The following is a 17,943-nucleotide window of genomic DNA, read 5'->3' on the forward strand; positions in this document are numbered from 1 at the left end:
AGTGTTACAAATTTTGCATGATTTTCATTTATATATTGCAATTGATTTATATTGCATTTTTATTCTCTTATTTGAACTAGTAGCTAATAATCAGTAACACACTGACTGACAAATAATTTTGTCTTTTTTTTTAATTTTTTTTTCAACGTTTATTTATTTTTGGGACAGAGAGAGACAGAGCATGAATGGGGGAGGGACAGAGAGAGAGGGAGACACAGAATCGGAAACAGGCTCCAGGCTCTGAGCCATCAGCCCAGAGCCCGACGCGGGGCTCGAACTCACGGACCGCGAGATCGTGACCTGGCTGAAGTCGGATGCTTAACCGACTGCGCCACCCAGGCGCCCCTAATTTTGTTTGATATGCAAGGATAGATATTTCACTTAAGTCCAGGAACTAATTTTGTTTTATTTGTTTAAATTTTAAATTAAACTAAATTATTAAATTAAATTAAATAATTTTTTAAAACATAATTTATTGTCAAATTGGCTTACATACAGCACCCAGTGCTCATCCCAACAAGTGCCCCCCTCAATGCCCATCATCCATTTTGCCTGTCCCCCAAACCCCCGTCCACCCTCAGATTGTTCTCTGTATTTAAGAGTCTCTTGTGGTTTGCCTCCTTTCCTCTCTGTTTGTAACTATTTTTTCCCCTTGCCTTTCCCCATGGTCTTCATTAAGTTTCTCAAGATCCACATATGAGTGAAAACATATTATATCTGTCCTCCTCTGACTGATTTATTTCACTCAGAATAATACCTTTCAGTTCCATCCACATTGCTGCGAATGGCATGATTTCATTCTTTCTCATTGCCAAGTAGTATTCCATTGTATATATAAACCACATTTTATCCTTTCATCAGTTGAAGGACATTTAGGGCTCTTTCCATAATTTGGCTATTGTTGAAAGTGTTGCTATAAACATTGGGGTACATGTGCTCCTATGCATTAGCACTTCTGTATCCCTTGGGTAAATTCCTAGTAGTGCTATTGCTTGGTCATAGGGTAGTTCTATCTTTAATTTTTTGAGGAACCTCCACACTTTTCCAGAGTGGCTGTACCAGTTTGCATTCCCACCAACAGTGCAAGAGGGTCTGGAACTTATTTTAAAATTGAGCTATTAAAATAGACTATTTTAGGGCACCTGGCTGGCTCAGTCAGTGGCAACTCTTAGTTTGGTTCCGGTCATGATCTCACAGTGTGTGTATTAAAGCCCTGTATCCGGTTCCATGCTGACAGTACAGAGACTGCTTGGGATTCTCTGTCTCCCTCTTTTCTCTCTCTCCCTCCTCCACTCATGCTGTCTCTGTCTCTCTCAAAATAAATAAATCAAATTAATTTAAAAAATAAAATAAAATAGACTATTTTAATGTCAGAGTTATTTAATAATGACTATATTAGGTAACTAGACCCTCATAGCTGTGGGGACATAGAAAACTTCTACTTAGAGTATCATCACACCCTTTTATCATACAAATGTCATCTTTTATATTTCTCAGTCAACTTCCTTTTTTTGTTAAGTTATATATTAGATATATTTCTGTCAGGACATATGGATATATTTTATCCTTTTACTGGTGTATATACTACATGGCTTTATCTAGTCTTTTGTTGGTCACTTTTGTTAGTGAAATGAGACTATTTGCCTAAAATAAGTATCAAGTGGATTTTCTGGGGTGAGATGATAGCTATTTTATACTTTAATATATATTATCAATTTATGCTTCTCAACATATTGGTCAATGACATGCTTTCACGGACAGTGTATGAGCTCCCTATATCATGCTGTGTTCAATTCTTGAATGTTTCAACTTCTTTTTTGCCAACCTGATGGAGGAAAACTGGCATGTAATTGTTGCTTCCATACAAGCCGACAAAGTTATATGCCTTTTTATAAGTGTATCCTTATTTGCATTTCCTGTTTTGCCAATATTCTCTACATATCCTTTGCCCTTTTTTTCTGTTGCATTGTTCACCTTTCTCTTCTTGACTTCTAAATATTTTATAGATTTTAGGTGCTAAACTTTTTTCTCATATACGTGAACATGTGTTTTCTACTTTTCTGTTGCTTATCTGATCATTTTATTTATTAATGTTGACATTGCTTAAGGCTTTTGAATTTGGGGATGTTAAGAATGCTTCCCTACCTCTAACTATGGTTCCTTCTAATGTGTTTGTGACTTTATTTTGAACAGTTTTAACAGCTTCTTAATCCACTGGAAATTTAATTTTGTTAAAGTGTAAAGTGAGGAAACCCTGTGGGCTCCATCTTTTAAAATTTTTTTTTTAATCTTTATTTATTTTTGAGAGAGAGAGAGAGAGAGAAAGCAACAGAGAGAGAAAGAGACACAGGATCCAAAGCAGGCTCCAGGCTCTGAGCTGTCAGCACAGAGCCTGACGTGGGGCTCGAACTCACAATCCCTGAGTTCATGATCTGAGTTGAAGTCGGACGCTCAACCAACTGAGCCACCCAGGCTCCCCCCTGTAGGCTCCATCTTTAAAATATGTACAGAATCTTTTATTTCTTTTCTCCTCTGCTACTCCTCTGGTTCAAGCCACCACCACAAATTCTGGATTTCTGCAGTGGCCTGCTAAGTGATCACCTTGTACCTACATGTTCTCTTGACCATTTGTTTTCTTTCTTTTAAGTCTGTTTATGTATTTTTGAGAGAGAGAGAGAAAGAGAGCATGAGCCTGGGAGGGGCAAAGAGAAAGGGAGAGAGAGAATCCCAAGCAGGCTCCATGCCATCACTGCCAAGTCCAGATCATGGCCTGAGCTGCAATCAAGTCAGCGCTTAACCAGCTGAGCCACCAGGGTGCCCCTTGACAGTCTGTTTTCAGCACAGCAACTAGACTCATCTTTTAAAAATGTAATATAGCAATAGCTGCCCCTTTAACTCAAAGTGAAACCAATGTCTTAAAATGACCTATCATTACCCACCTGTCTCCTATCAGTTTGCCCACCTCTTCTTCAGTCCCTTACCATCTTCAAGAGTTGGCATTGGCTTCCGTTTATCCACCACGTTCAGATCACACACACGACCTGCTTTCTACCTATAGTAGTGGCTTGCTCTGCCTGTAGTCACGGAGCCAGTTGTTGCTGTGGCAGCTGCTTTGCTTTAGATTGATGTTACCACTGTGCCTGCTACTTCTCATCCCTCTTTTTTTTTTTTTAATGTTTATTTATTTTGGAGAGAAAGAGAGAGAGAGAGACAGAGCATGAGTGGGGGAGGGGCAGAGAGAGGGAGACACAGAATCCAAAGCAGGCTCCAGGCTCTGAACTGTCAGCACAGAGCCTGACCTGGTTCGGACTCACGAATGATGAGATCGTGAGCAGAGCTGAAGTTGGACACTCAATGGACTGAGCCACCCAAACACCCCTCCTCATCTCTCTTTAATGTACAGGTATAACCTTCCTCTTGCCTCCTGTTTTGAGATTCCCTATTGTAGTTGACCTTCAAGACATTGGCAGTAGTTCTCAATTTTACTCGGCATTCACACATGTGCAACAAAGAAGTGTGAGGGGCTGGTTCCTAAATGATGACGTTTGACATGACGGGGATGGGAGAGAGTAGACAAATTCTTCTCCCTTCTCCCTCATATTGATGCAGGGTAGTTTTATGTGGTGTCTCTGAACATGCCTCATATAACTGAGCACTCATTGTGCCATAAAGCTGTGTCCAGCTCAATAATGCTCTGTCTTAGTTTGTCCTATCTCATCTTCTGTTTTACTCCATTTTCCCAGTGTTCCTTCTTCCCTGGGATTGTATTTCCCAATAAAATGCCAGCAAAAACATGTTTCCTTTACAGTCTGTTTTCTAGAGACATAAGACTAAGACAAATATCTCTTCACATGTCACATTTTCACTGAGGCCCACCCCAGGTGCTCATTCACAGCCCTAGCCCATCTCCCTGCTTTGCTGTATTTATTACTACTTAATGGGTGATATACATAATCATCATGGTTAATATTTTTATCTGCTCTCCTTCCCCAGAATAACAGTCTTAAGGCTATAGAAAAACAAACACCTTAGTCTGTTTTGTTGACAACAGTATCTCCAGCACTTAAAACAATGTCTAACATATAGGAAGGCCCTCAATCAGTATCAGTTGAGTGAACTGAAAGAGTGAGTGCTGGCATTAATGCTATTGACCAAATGTGATGCCCCCATTGCCACCACAATGCGTTTGAACTTGTCTTTGCTTCTTTCTATCATTACCTGCAGGTTGGAAGGCCTGATATGGTGGGAGCACCTGGGTGGCAATGCTTAACAGTCTTGCCCACATCAGTTTTCAGAAAGGTTTTTGTCTTCTGTATTGGGCAACAAGGCTCCTCTTACCAAGCATAAAATAATGGCTGGCATCCCCAAACACAAGTTAAAAAAGAGAGTGAGGGAAAAAAAGATAAATATTCCTTACAGAATGGCATTACATTTATAAATTAATTTGGAATGATTCTTTATAATGTTGAATATTCTTCTCCAAGGGCATGCTACATGCCTGGGTGGTTCACTGGTGGAATTCTCATCTGCCAAGAGACCAAGCTAAAACCCTTTTGTCTCCTTTTTAGGTTATTATGAGTTTTGGAAATGTTGTTTCACATATGAGTTGTATGCATTTCTTCTTACATTGATTTCTAGATAGAATTTTTCACAATGAGTTTGAATAGATTCTCATTTTCTGGCTGATTGTTTTTGGTATATAACACAACCATGTTTATTTCCACAGTACATTCATATATATCTTCCTTACTGTATCATTTGCCACTTTTTAAAATTGTCAATTTTTTGTTTACATTTAATCCTTAAATTCATTTGGGATTTTATGTATGACATTTAGTGAAGATCTAACTAAATGCTATTTTTTTTCCAAATGCTCAGCCCACTGTCTAGGCCTTATAGCTGAATACTCCTTTTGTCTTTGCATTAATTTATGGTGCAAACGAGCATGTAGTACATTATTTTGTATGCTTACACTTGCTTCTAGGCTATTTATGTCTTATTATTCCCTCCACACCCATTCCTCAACTGCATGGAGAAATCTATTCCCTTGACCGTGTGGTCTCTACATGAGATAGCTGACGTGCCTTCAGAAGAACTAAAAATAACCAACTGGATATTTCCAAGGGCAATTACCTCAGCATATCTAACTCACACCTGGCGGTCTTCCTGTATCTCTTTTCTCAGTTATGAATACTGCCAGACAGCCAGTTGCTCCAACCTGAAACTCTAGAATAATCCTTAAATCCCCATATCCGGTTGGTTAGCAAGTTTTGCTAATTCACTCTCTCAAACATCTCCAAAACATTTTCTCTCCTCCCTACTGACACTGCATTCATTGGAGTCCTGTGTTCTGTCACATCTCAGCTTAAGTGTCACCTTCTCAGAGAGGGTTTGCTGACATCTATTTAAAGAAAACCTCACCTTGTAGTTACTGTTCTATCACCTTGTTTATTTTCTTCATAAGTGCTATAACAATTTGTAATGACTCACTTCAAATTTTTTACTAATTTATTATTTGTTTCCCCACTGGAATGTAAGTGCTATGAGAGCAGGACCTTATCTTCGTGTTTTCTGTAGTAGCCAGAGTGTCTAGTTTCCAGCTTACAGCATACTATCATGATTTATTGTAAGAATGAATAAATGAATGAATGAATGAATGACACTGGTTATAAGGTTCGTTTGCTTCTACTTTCCATATTCATCATACTTACAGCAATCAACCATCCATGCTGATAGAACTGTTTATTAAAAACAGAGATCTGATCATGTTACTTCCCAGCTTAAGAACTTTCAGTGTCGGGGTGCCTGTGGGTGGCTCAGTCTGTTTAGAGACCTACTTCAGCTCACGTCATGATCTCGCGGTCCCTGAGTTAAAGCCCTACTTTGAGCCCTGTGCTGACAGCTCAGGGCCTGGAGCCTGTTTCAGATTCTGTGCCTCCCTCTCTCTGCCCCTCCCCTGCTTGTGCTCTGTCTCTCTCCAAAATAAATATTAAAAAAACAAAAAACAAAAAACCTTTCAGTGTCTTTTTTTTTTTTTTTTAACATCTCTTCAGGAACTCTTTATTTTCTTTTTTTTTTAAACTTTTTTTTAATGTTTATTTTTGAGAGAGAGACAGACCACAAATGGGGGCGGGGCAGAGAGAGAGGGGAGACACAGAATCTGAAGCAGGCTCCAGGGTCTGAGCTGTCAGCACAGAGCGCAATGCGGGGCTCGAACTCATGGACCACGAGATCATGACCTGAGCTGAACTCAGACCCTTAACCGACTAAGCCACCCAGGCGCCCCTCAGTGTCTTCTTAAGTACAGATAGATATCAATTTTCTCAGCTTCTAAAGAGTGGTTGAACTACTTTTAATCTATTTTAAATGAGGTTTTGAGTAGAATCGAATGTCTAATATTTTTTTTTGAAGTTTTATTTTTTATTTATTTATTTATTTATTTATTTATTTATTTTTATTTATTTATATATGAAATTTATTGTCATATTGGTTTCCATACAACACCCAGTGCTCATCCCAAAAGGTGCCCTCCTCAATACCCATCACCCACCCTCTCCTCCCTCCTACCCCCCATCAACCCTCAGTTTGCTCTCAGTTCTCAAAAGTCTCTTATGCTTTGGCTCTCTCCCACTCTAACCTCTTTTTTTTTTTTTTTCCTTCCCCTCCCCCATGGGTTCCTGTTCAGTTTCTCAGGATCCACATAAGAGTGAAACCATATGGTATCTGTCTTTCTCTGTATGGCTTATTTCACTTAGCATCACACTCTCCAGTTCCATCCACGTTTCTACAAAAGGCCATATTTCATTTTTTCTCATTGCCACGTAGTATTCCATAGTGTATATAAACCACAATTTCTTTATCCATTCATCAGTTGATGGACATTTAGGCTCTTTCCATAATTTGGCTATTGTTGAGAGTGCTGCTATGAACATTGGGGTACAAGTGCCCCTATGCATCAGTAGTCCTGTATCCCTTGGGTAAATTCCTAGCAGTGCTACTGCTGGGTCATAGGGTAGGTCTATTTTTAATTTTCTGAGGAACCTCCACACTGCTTTCCAGAGTGGCTGCACCAATTTGCATTCCCAACAACAGTGCAAGAGGGTTCCCGTTTCTCCACATCCTCTCCAGCATCTATAGTCTCCTGATTTGTTCATTTTGGCCACTCTGACTGGCGTGAGGTGATATCTGAGTGTGGTTTTGATTTGTATTTCCCTGATAAGGAGCGTCGAATGTCTAATATTAGGTCAAAATTTTTAAATTCATATTTGGTCTAAAATTCTGCATTTGAAAAATCTGATTCCCTGTAGAGTTTTAATTAAAAAAACATAAATTTATATGGATTATAGGAATCCTTTCTTCATAGATGTTTTTGACTTAATTTGTTCCTATATATTAAAATTTTTTTCCATTTCAATGCTTTTCTATTTTTAAAATTTCAATTGTTATAATTTTTCTACATCTTAAAATCTTAACAACCGAACAATATCCTTTCCTAGGTAGAGCTATAGACATTCCACATAATAGAGTTGTATTTTTTGAGTAGCCCGTGGGGTTGGTTTCTCTTATTCCATTCTCTTTTCCACAGATCACATGTTTGCATGTGGCAATTATCCAGGAATTTACATTTTCATATCTTGTCCTTTTTTTAAAAAAAAATTTTTTTTTCAACGTTTATTTATTTTTTGGGACAGAGAGAGACAGAGCATGAACGGGGGAGGGGCAGAGAGAGAGGGAGACACAGAATCGGAAACAGGCTCCAGGCTCTGAGCCATCAGCCCAGAGCCCGACGCGGGGCTCGAACTCACGGACCGCGAGATCGTGACCTGGCTGAAGTCGGACGCTTAACCGACTGCGCCACCCAGGCGCCCCTCTTGTCCTTTTAAAATAGAAATCACTTAAAAATCATACATAATTCTCATTAAAATTATGTATTCGCCATGTAATTCATTTTTAATAGCTTATCTATATTATTTTGCTCCTATATATACTTTAGTGATCTGAATTAATTTTTTTCTAAGGTGAACTGTAAAGCAGTATTTCTAAGTTTCTTTCTCTTTTTAGAATAAGTATTAATAATGTTATCATGAATTATACTTTGTTCTTAACAGATCTATGCTGTTGTCACTAACACATTTCTTTTTAAGTAAGTTTTTTAAGTTGTATACACAAGATACCCTTTCTTTGGTGGGGTAGGAAATTTTCTGCCTTGCTAATCAACTCTTTAATTTTCTGACCTTTAATACTGCTTTCTAGTATAAAATGCTCCCACATTTATTGCCAACCCAGTATTTTGTGATTACTTAGATAATGCATTTTGGTAAATTTGTCCCTAGTTTGTTCATAAATAGTGCTAGACTTACCCATTATTTATAATGTCAATAATAAATAATTCAACATAATCTATAGTTTAATAAAAAGATTAATTGGATTAGCCACAATATGTTTTTTTTTTCTGGTTTTGATTTTGTCATATTTTCTAAAGTACAGCTTGTGAGGAGCTTTTAAAGTATAATTTGAAAAAAAAATTAAACACTGCAATGTATTTTAGTATATGTACTGCTGAAGTGAGTACACTGTGAGGTATTTTAAAGGCCATATGATTAATACGAAAAGTAATAGAGTAGTCTCAGGCTATAATTCTCAAAATTGTTCCAGTTCATTACATTTCTTAAGTCACTATGATGAATTATCATTATATATGTGTCTAGTTTTTTTTTATTATTATATGAAATTACAACTTTGAGACTAGTACTGATAGCCACGATGGACTAATCCATATAAACTTACTATATATAAACAACTAGAATGCTGGGGAAATACAAAAATGTTGTTTTAAGATATTAGATGATAGGTAGTATAAATCTATATGCTCTGAGAAAAGAGAACACTATAGATGGTTCTAGTGGTTGACTCAGCTTTCTCTCTGGAGACTGTATCTCAGACTATAGTACAGGGATAGGAAAACCTAAACAAAGCACAGAAGTTTTATTGAACTGTTGAGACAGAGATCAGAGTTTAGGGAGGCAACTTAAATTTGTGAATCAGAGTGCTGGAGGATGGTAATTTTGAGAGATAAACCTCCAGGAATCTGTGTGGAGGTCCCACATAGACTAAAATGTTGAGGTCCCACATTTTTTACTAAACAGCAAGCTTCTTATGCAAAATTGAAAATCATAGAATTATGAAGGAGTTGAAGTTGAAAAAATATTATTTAATAGTTTTATAATTCAGACTCCTAGAGGAGTCATATTTTACTTGGAGAGCTAAAATAAACCTACAGTAAAGGCTACATTAGTGATTCCCTAACAAAACTTAAAAGTAGCACTTAAAAGATCATGCTAATCCAAAAAACACTTGATCTTAGCCACAAGGTTAAGAAGCAATTAATCCATAAAACAAAAATCATTATTATTCAAAGACAGATAACAAAGTCCAGATACTCGACAGCATAAAATTCATACTTTATAATTTTAACAATTGGCCAAGACTTAGTGGACACACAAAGAAACAGAAAAATATGATCCATAATCAGAAAAAAATATGGTAACAGAAATAGAAGTGACAGTGATGTATGAATAAGCAGGTAAGAACTTCAAAACTCCCATTGTAAATATTTTCAAAGAGTTAACACATGAAGAAAAGGAAACCATAAAAATTTAAACTAATAGAATTTCTATATTGAAAAAATATATAAAACATATACTAAATAGGTTTGAAAACAGATACTGCAGAAAAAAGATAAATACACCTAGTGTTATGGACTGAATGTTTATGTCCCCCCCAAATTTGTATGATGAAACCTAATCCCTAAGGTGGTAATATTTGGAAGTGGTGCCTTTGGGAGGTGATTAGGTCATAAGGGTAGAGTCCTCATCAATGAGATTAGTGTCCTTGTAAAAGAGAGTCCAAAGAGCTTTCTTGCCTGTTTGCCATGTAGCCTATGAACCAGGAATTAGACTCTTACCACACACTGAGGCTGCCAGAATCTTGTTCTTAGACTTCTCAGACCCCAGAACTGTGAGAAATAATATGTTGTTTATAAGTCACCCCATCTATAGTAATTTGTTAAATAGAAAACAAATGGAAGTGAAGAGAGAAAAAATAATTTTTAAAAAATAAATAGAATGAGAACTGATATGAAAAATAGAGGAGGGGAGACAAAAGATTGTTGAATAAATTAAACTTTCCCCAATTTTAAGAAAACTCTAAGTTGACATGTCCAAGAAACTCAATGATCCTTAAAGCAAGATAAATATCAAAGAAATCTACACAAAAACACATAATAAAATTTATGCAAATGAGGGGTTACACAATAATTTGGGGAGATTTTAAAACATTTGATAAGAAGTCATGATCAAACAGAAATGATTTTATTTAAAAAAATAATAAATTTACCTACCACACACAAGCAAGACAGCTGAAACCTTCAAAAATAAAATATGGCCTTAAAACTCCACATGCTTTCATTGCATTTGGGAATCATGAGTCACCTATCTGGGTGTGAACATCTCATGTTACAGTGGACCATCAGGTATGTTGTGGAGTGATTTAAGCTACCACCACTTAATGATTTTTAGGTCAGGGCCTCTTTTGCATATTCTGTTACGAAAAGCATTACACAATAATCTTAAATCAGCCAGAATAGAACTGGAGAAAGATAAGAAAAACTGGGGACTTCTTGTCAGAAATTATGCAACCCAGAAGACAATGAAATGTCTTTAAAATGCTACAGAACAAAACAACCTGGCAAGCTAGATTTCTATATTAAGAATAAAGGCTAAGTAAAAACTTTTAATCAAATAAAAGCTAGGATAATTTCTCACCAAAAGATAATTTATTATTATAGAAAATAAGAACTATTGTGGGGATTATAACATAAAGAAAAATAATATATAAACAATAACAGTAAAAGGGCAGAAGAGGAAAAATAAAACATATTTTAACATTCTTATGTAATATACGAAGTGATACAATGTGAAAGTATGATAATAAGTTATCTCATATTATATTCATATAAGTACAATACATGTATGTGTATATCATTTATAATGATGTATACTGTGATTTGTTTTAATGTTTATTTTATTTTTGAGGGGGAGAGAGAGAGAGAGAGAGAGAGAGAGAGACAAAGTGAATGGGAGAGGAGCAGAGAGAAAGAGAGAGGGAGACACAGAATCCAAAGCAGGCTCCAGACTCTGAGCTATCAGCACAGAGCCTAGTGCAGGGCTTGAACCCAAAGAATGTGAGATCCTGACCTGAGCTGAAGTCAGACATTTAACTGACTGAGTCACCCAGGCGCCCCTGTGTGTTCTGATTATAATATGTTATTTATAACAATGTATATGTATACAATATATATATGTATACATATTGTATATAATGTATGTGTACAATAGTGCAGATAAAAATAGAATACTAAACAGTAATTATTCAAAAATAAAGAAGAAAAAGAATAAGAATAAAGAACAAATGGAACAAATAGAAAATATGTAAAAGAAGTAGACTTGACCCATTTATATCAATAATTATATTAAGTGTAAAGTGGCTAAACCAGAATTGTATGATAGATATTTTAGTTACAAGAGAAATGTCCCTTGTCTACATAGAGTCTATATTGTCCACAAGTGGCTTTTGAACACTTGAACTGTGGCTATCATGACTGAAGACCTGAATTTTTTTTTTATTTTAATTTATTTAAATTGAAAAAGCTATATGTGGCTAGTAATTACTGCACTGGACAATGTATTTCTAAACACTCCAAAAAGAAGACAAAAATTATCAGTCTAGATGAAAAAGCAAGATTCAGTTACATGTTGGCTATAAGAGATATCCTGTATACATAAATACTCAGATTGAAAAGTAAAGAGTGGAAAATATGTCAAACAAATCTTAATTATCAGACATATGGAATGGACATATGAACAATAGGAAACTGATTTTAGCAGAAAAAAACTTTAATAGAGATAAATAAACATTTAGTAGTGATAAAATATAAGATTTTTAAGAAGACGTAACAATACTAATGCATATATACTAATAGCAGAATTTTATATTACATGAAGAAAAATCTTAAAGAATTATGGTATTGTATGTGACTTGTTAGAAATATATTTTGTCATCTCAATGACCAAATATATATTTCTTATATATATATATAGTTGGTCTTGTCCATGGTTCCTGGCTCACACCTCCTAAAACCCTTTGCATTTCCTATGATAAGGCCAATAAAGGTGTCTTGTTATTCATGAAGGTGACCTTTGGAGCCCACCTAAAGGTGGGGGGTGTTTGCCAGGAGGACGAACCATGTAATTAAATGGGTTGGAAATTTCAGTCCCATTCTCCCTACCTGCAACCTCTGGCTGGAGGTTGAATTAGTCAATAACCAATGTCTTAGCCAATCATGACTATGTAATGAAGCCTCTATAAAGAGCCAAAAGGACTGCTTTTGGGTCCTTTTTCAAAGAACTTCCATGCTTGGGGAACCAGAACACCCACGCATGTCACATGTCACATGCTAGCCTGCCACCAAGCCATGCTCCAAGTTCCATGAGGATAGAAGATCTTTTGTTTGGGAACTTGCCCCATCTCTTTATCTGGCTGTGGATTCATATCCTTTATCATATCCTTTAATGAACTGATAAATGTGCATGTTTCCCTGAGTTCTGTGAGCTGTGTTAGCAAGTTAATTTGAAGAGTAGGTCCTTGGAAATTCATTTGTAGCTAGTCATTTAGAAGCACAAGTAACAGCTTGAGGTTTGCACCTGGAATCTGAAGGGTGGTGGGGATTTGAGAGGAAGTCTTGTAGGACTGAACCCTTAACCTCTGGATTCTCATGCTATCTTCATGTAGACAGTGTCAGAATTGAGTTGAATTTTTGCTTGGTGTTGTGTGTGAGGGATCCCCTGCTCACATTGGAATTGGGTCTATGAACTCTAAAAGAGATGGTTTTTAAAATATACCCCCACATTTTTGATATCTCATTTTCAAAAGGTGGATACTAATTGTCCATCCTGTGAGTAAGATCTTCACTTATTAACCTGCTTCTAATGAACAAAATTTGTCAGAAGAGATGGTGTGTGACTTCTGCAACTAGGTCATAAATGGTAACGTACGTAACTCCTTATCTCTCTCTCTCTCTCTCCCTCAGACAACATACTTTAGGGTAAGCCAACTGCCAAATTATAAACAGCCCTATGGTGAAACACATATGGCAAAGATTTGAAGCCTGTTGGTAACCATTTTGGAAGTGGATCTTCCAGCCTATTACAGCCTGCAGTTAACGATAGCCTTGACTAATGTCCTGCTGGAAACCTCACAAGAGACCCACCCAAATGAAGAGAACCATCCAAATAAATGGTTCTGAATTCCTGATTCAAAGTAATAAAAGGATAATAAATGTTTAGTATTTAAACTTCTAAATGTGGGGGTAATTTGTTATGAAGCAATAGAAAACTAATGCAAGATCTGAAACGTGAAACAAATATAAAAAACTATAGTTGAAGATTTCAACATTTATCTCTTAGTAATTGATAGAACAAATAAACAGCTAATGAATAAGTATAAAGAACAATGCTGCTGTCAACCAATTCCATTTAATTTTTATAAAGTATTCTAAGAAGAGCAGAATATCATTATTTCAATTGAATATGGAACTTTCACTAAGATCATGTGATAGAATAAAAAGCAAGTTTCAGTACATTTAATAATATTGAAATAATACATTCTCTGACCCTAAGAGAATTAAATTAGAAATTAATAACAATAAGAAACCTATTAAGATCTAAAAAAATGGATATTAAAAACTATCTTAATCCATTTGGGCAGCGTAACAAAATACCATAGAATGGGTGACTTATAGAAAACATAAATTTATATCTCACAGTTTTAGAGACTGACAAGTGCAAGATCAAGCCCTGGCACATTTAGCAGCTGATGAGAACCCACTTCCTGGTTCACAGGGGTCCTACTTTTGCTGTGTCCTTACATAAAAGAACAGAGACTCTCTGGAGAGTCTCTCTGGAAGTCTCTCTGGAGACTCTTTTTTAAAAAAAATTTTTTTTAATCTTTATTTATTTTTGAGAGAGAGAGAGAGAGAGAGAGAGAGAGAGAGAGAGAGAGAGAGAGAGCGCATAAGCAGGAGAGGAACAGAGAGAGAAGCAGACACAGAATCCAAAGCAGGCTCCAGGCTCCAAGCTGTCAGCACAGAGCCCGACGTGGAGCTTGAGTCCACGAACTGTGAGATCATGACCTGAGCTGAAGTCAGACACTCAACCTACTGAGCCACCCAGGCGCCCCACTAGAGTCTCTTTTATAAAAGCACTAATTCCATTCATAAGACCCCATCCTCATAACCTAATCTCCTCCTAAAGGCCCCACCTTCTAATATCATCACTTTGGGCATTAGGATTTCATTCAACAAAGAATCTTGGGGAGACACAACCATTGAGACCATAGCAACAAAACACTTCAAAATAACACACAGGTCAAATAAGAAGTCATGGACAAAAGATTTGAATTAAGTTAATATTTTTAAATCCAAATTTGTGGGATGCTATAATAGTTACATAAATTATATAAGAAGAGATGTCTACAATCAATGATTTAAGCTTCCACAATTAGAAGCTAAAACAAAGAGTGAAGTAAACCTAAAATGAGTAGAAGGAAGGAAAACTTAAAGATATAAGGATAAATCAATAAAAACAGAAAACAGACAAACAATAGAATAAAATCAATGAAACTGAAAGCTGATTCTTTGAAAGAATGAATATAATTAAAAAGCCTCTGGGGGCGCCTGGGTGGCGCAGTCGGTTGAGCGTCCGACTTCAGCCAGGTCACAATCTCGCGGTCTGGGAGTTCGAGCCCCGCGTCAGGCTCTGGGCTGATGGCTCAGAGCCTGGAGCCTGTTTCTGATTCTGTGTCTCCCTCTCTCTCTGCCCCTCCCCGGTTCATGCTCTGTCTCTCTCTGTCACAAAAATAAATTAACGTTGAAAAAAAAAATTAAAAAAAAATAAAGAGCCTCTGTAAAAAATCCTGATATAAAAAATGGAGGAGACACAAAAACCTAATATTAGGGAAAAGTTGTCATCAATGTCAATCCTACAGGCATTAAATGGAGAATAAAGAAATATTATGAATAACTATGCCAACAAATCTGACAACTTAGATAAATTCCTTAAAAGTTAAAAATTACCAAATAAAATTTATAACACTGATAAGATACTTATATAATACTGATAAAGGATAGAAAATCTGAATCATTCTATTTTATTCTTAAAAAAAAAAAAAAAACTCTCCCAAAAAGAAAACTATAGGCCCAGATGGTTTCACCAGTCTGTCAAATATTTAGGGAAGAAATTATACAAATTCTACACAAATTCTTTCAGAAGAACCATATTCCAACTGATTATATAAGACTAGCTTTTTGAAACCAGATTTAAATATTATTAAAAAAATTACTATAGAGTAATATCCCTCATGAGCAGACATAAAAATACTTAACTAAATATTAATAAACATAAACCAGAAATGTATAAAGGGATACATCGTGACAAATTGGGGTTTATGCCAGGACTGTGAATTTGCTTAACATTTGAATATCAGTCACTATAATTCACCATATTAGCCAAATAAAGAAATAAATTATGTTTATCTAAATAGATACACAAAATTGCCCAAATTTAATATGCTTTTGTTACAAAAACTCTTAACAAAAGAAGGGAGCTTCCTGAAACTTCATAATAACCATGTTTGAAACCTGTAGGCATCATGTTAATGGTCAATGAATGACTGCTTTTCCCTCTGATTGGAAACTAGGCCAAAATGTCTACTCTTACCACTGCTATTCAATTTTATATTGAAGTCATAGCCAGTGCAATATGGCAAGAAAAAATGTAAAAGGCACATAGACTAAAAAGGAAGAAGTAACACTGTATTTGAGGATGACATGATCCTATACATAGAATATACTAAGGAACCTACCTATGGGCTACTTGAAGTGATTTTAACAACTTTGCAGAATCCAGTGTATACAACCAAAATTAATAGTATTACTATTAGCATGAAAAATTAAATTTAAAAATACTGTTTATAATAGCAAAACACAAAACAATGAGAGATACATTTTAGGAAGTATGTTGAAGACATATATTGAAATCTACAGAGCACTGCTTAGAATATCAAAGATGTAAGTAAGTGAAGACATGCTATATTAATGGATTGGAAGGCTCAATATTGCTAAAATATCAGTTCCTCCAAAATTTATATATTTCAACCAAACCTCCCTATGACATTATTTTTTAGGGGGTAGAAATTCAGGAGCTACTTACAAAGTATATGGAAATGCAAAGGACCTAGAATAGTCAAGAGTTTCATTTTGCACAACAAAATTGTCAGATTTACACTACCTAACTTTACTTACCTAACTTCCTAACTTTAAGGCTCCTATAAAGCTACAGTAATAAAACTGTGATATTGGCATATATATATCTATATATATCTATATATAGATACATATATGACAATATATATATTGGCATATATATATATATACATATATATATATATATATTTAGAGAATCTAAAAATAGACCTACATATGATCAACTTCTGAAAAAAGTGACAAGGTAATCAGATGCAGAAATTATTTCTTTCTGAACAAATGGTGCTAAAATGAATGGATATCTGCTCAGGAAAAAGAAAGTTCTTACCTTAAGTGTATTACTTCATAGCAAACACCAAAATTTATTGAAATAAATCATATATCCAAATGTAGTAGCTAAGATTACAAAATCTCAAGGAAAAAATAGAGAAGGTCATGTTCACGATTTTGAAGTAAGCTAAGATTTCTGAAAAGGGGCGCAAAAAGTATTAAGCATAAATGGAAAATCTTAATCAATTGGACTTAATCACAATTAAACAATTCTGTTCTTTGAAAGCGGTTGTTGGTTTGCAAACCGGCACCCATACGAAGAGGGCAAGGAGTGACAGACGAAAGGCAGAGTAATCCACCATCAGAAGGCAGTCAGTTTAATGAGCAAGGGAACTCACATATGAAGCTTGTCTTGGGCAGCCTTAAGTAGATCTCCACATCCACCTGTCAGAATCTTAAATTTGTATAGAGGCTTCACTAGACTCAGGCATGTATACTGTCCAGATGTTCTCAACAGCAGATTACTCTCTCTAGGCTGTGTCCTTGAGGCAGCTTTAGTGCTGGGAAGGCAGGCAGAATGCACATTGCAAGGACAGGGGAGGAGGTGAGGAGCCTCTGGTTGCGTGGGTCCAGCTCACAGGTCAACTAGCAGTCATGTCCTCTTGATGACCTCCTCCAACATGAGTCAAGAAATTGAAAAGTCAAGCTATGGACTGAGAATAGTAGGCACTGTATTAAGTGTATTAGACAAAGGACTTTTCTCCGGAATATATATTTAAATCTTACAACTTAACAATAATGTGAAAAATAAAATAATTAGGATAAATGAACAAAAGATCTGATCAGACATTTCACAAAAAAAGTAATATAAATGCCAAATAAGCCATCAAAACATTTTCAGCATCATCAGAGAAATGCAAATGACGATGTCATTAAGATACCACTATGCAACCTCTAGAGAAGGTAAAATTAAATGCCATTAGGTGTTGGTACCCATGCAGAGCATCTGGAACTCTCATACATAATTGGGGGAGTTGAAAATGATATAACCGTATTGTACACCGTTTCATACCCACAAGGAAGCCCAATAATATCTCTCTTTGGAATTAAGAAATATAAATATATGTCCTTCTAAATGTATGCAAATATTCATAGCAGCTTTATTTTTAATAGCTAAAAACTGGAACAATCCAAATGTACTTCCGGTGAATGTATAAACAAATTGTGATATATCCATGTAATAATATTCAGCAATGAAAAGGAATGTATTACTGACATAAATAACAACATCGCTA

This window comes from Herpailurus yagouaroundi, unplaced genomic scaffold, assembly GCF_014898765.1.
Source record: "Herpailurus yagouaroundi ecotype Mexico unplaced genomic scaffold, PumYag 139, whole genome shotgun sequence".
In the NCBI taxonomy this organism is placed as follows: domain Eukaryota; kingdom Metazoa; phylum Chordata; class Mammalia; order Carnivora; family Felidae; genus Herpailurus; species Herpailurus yagouaroundi.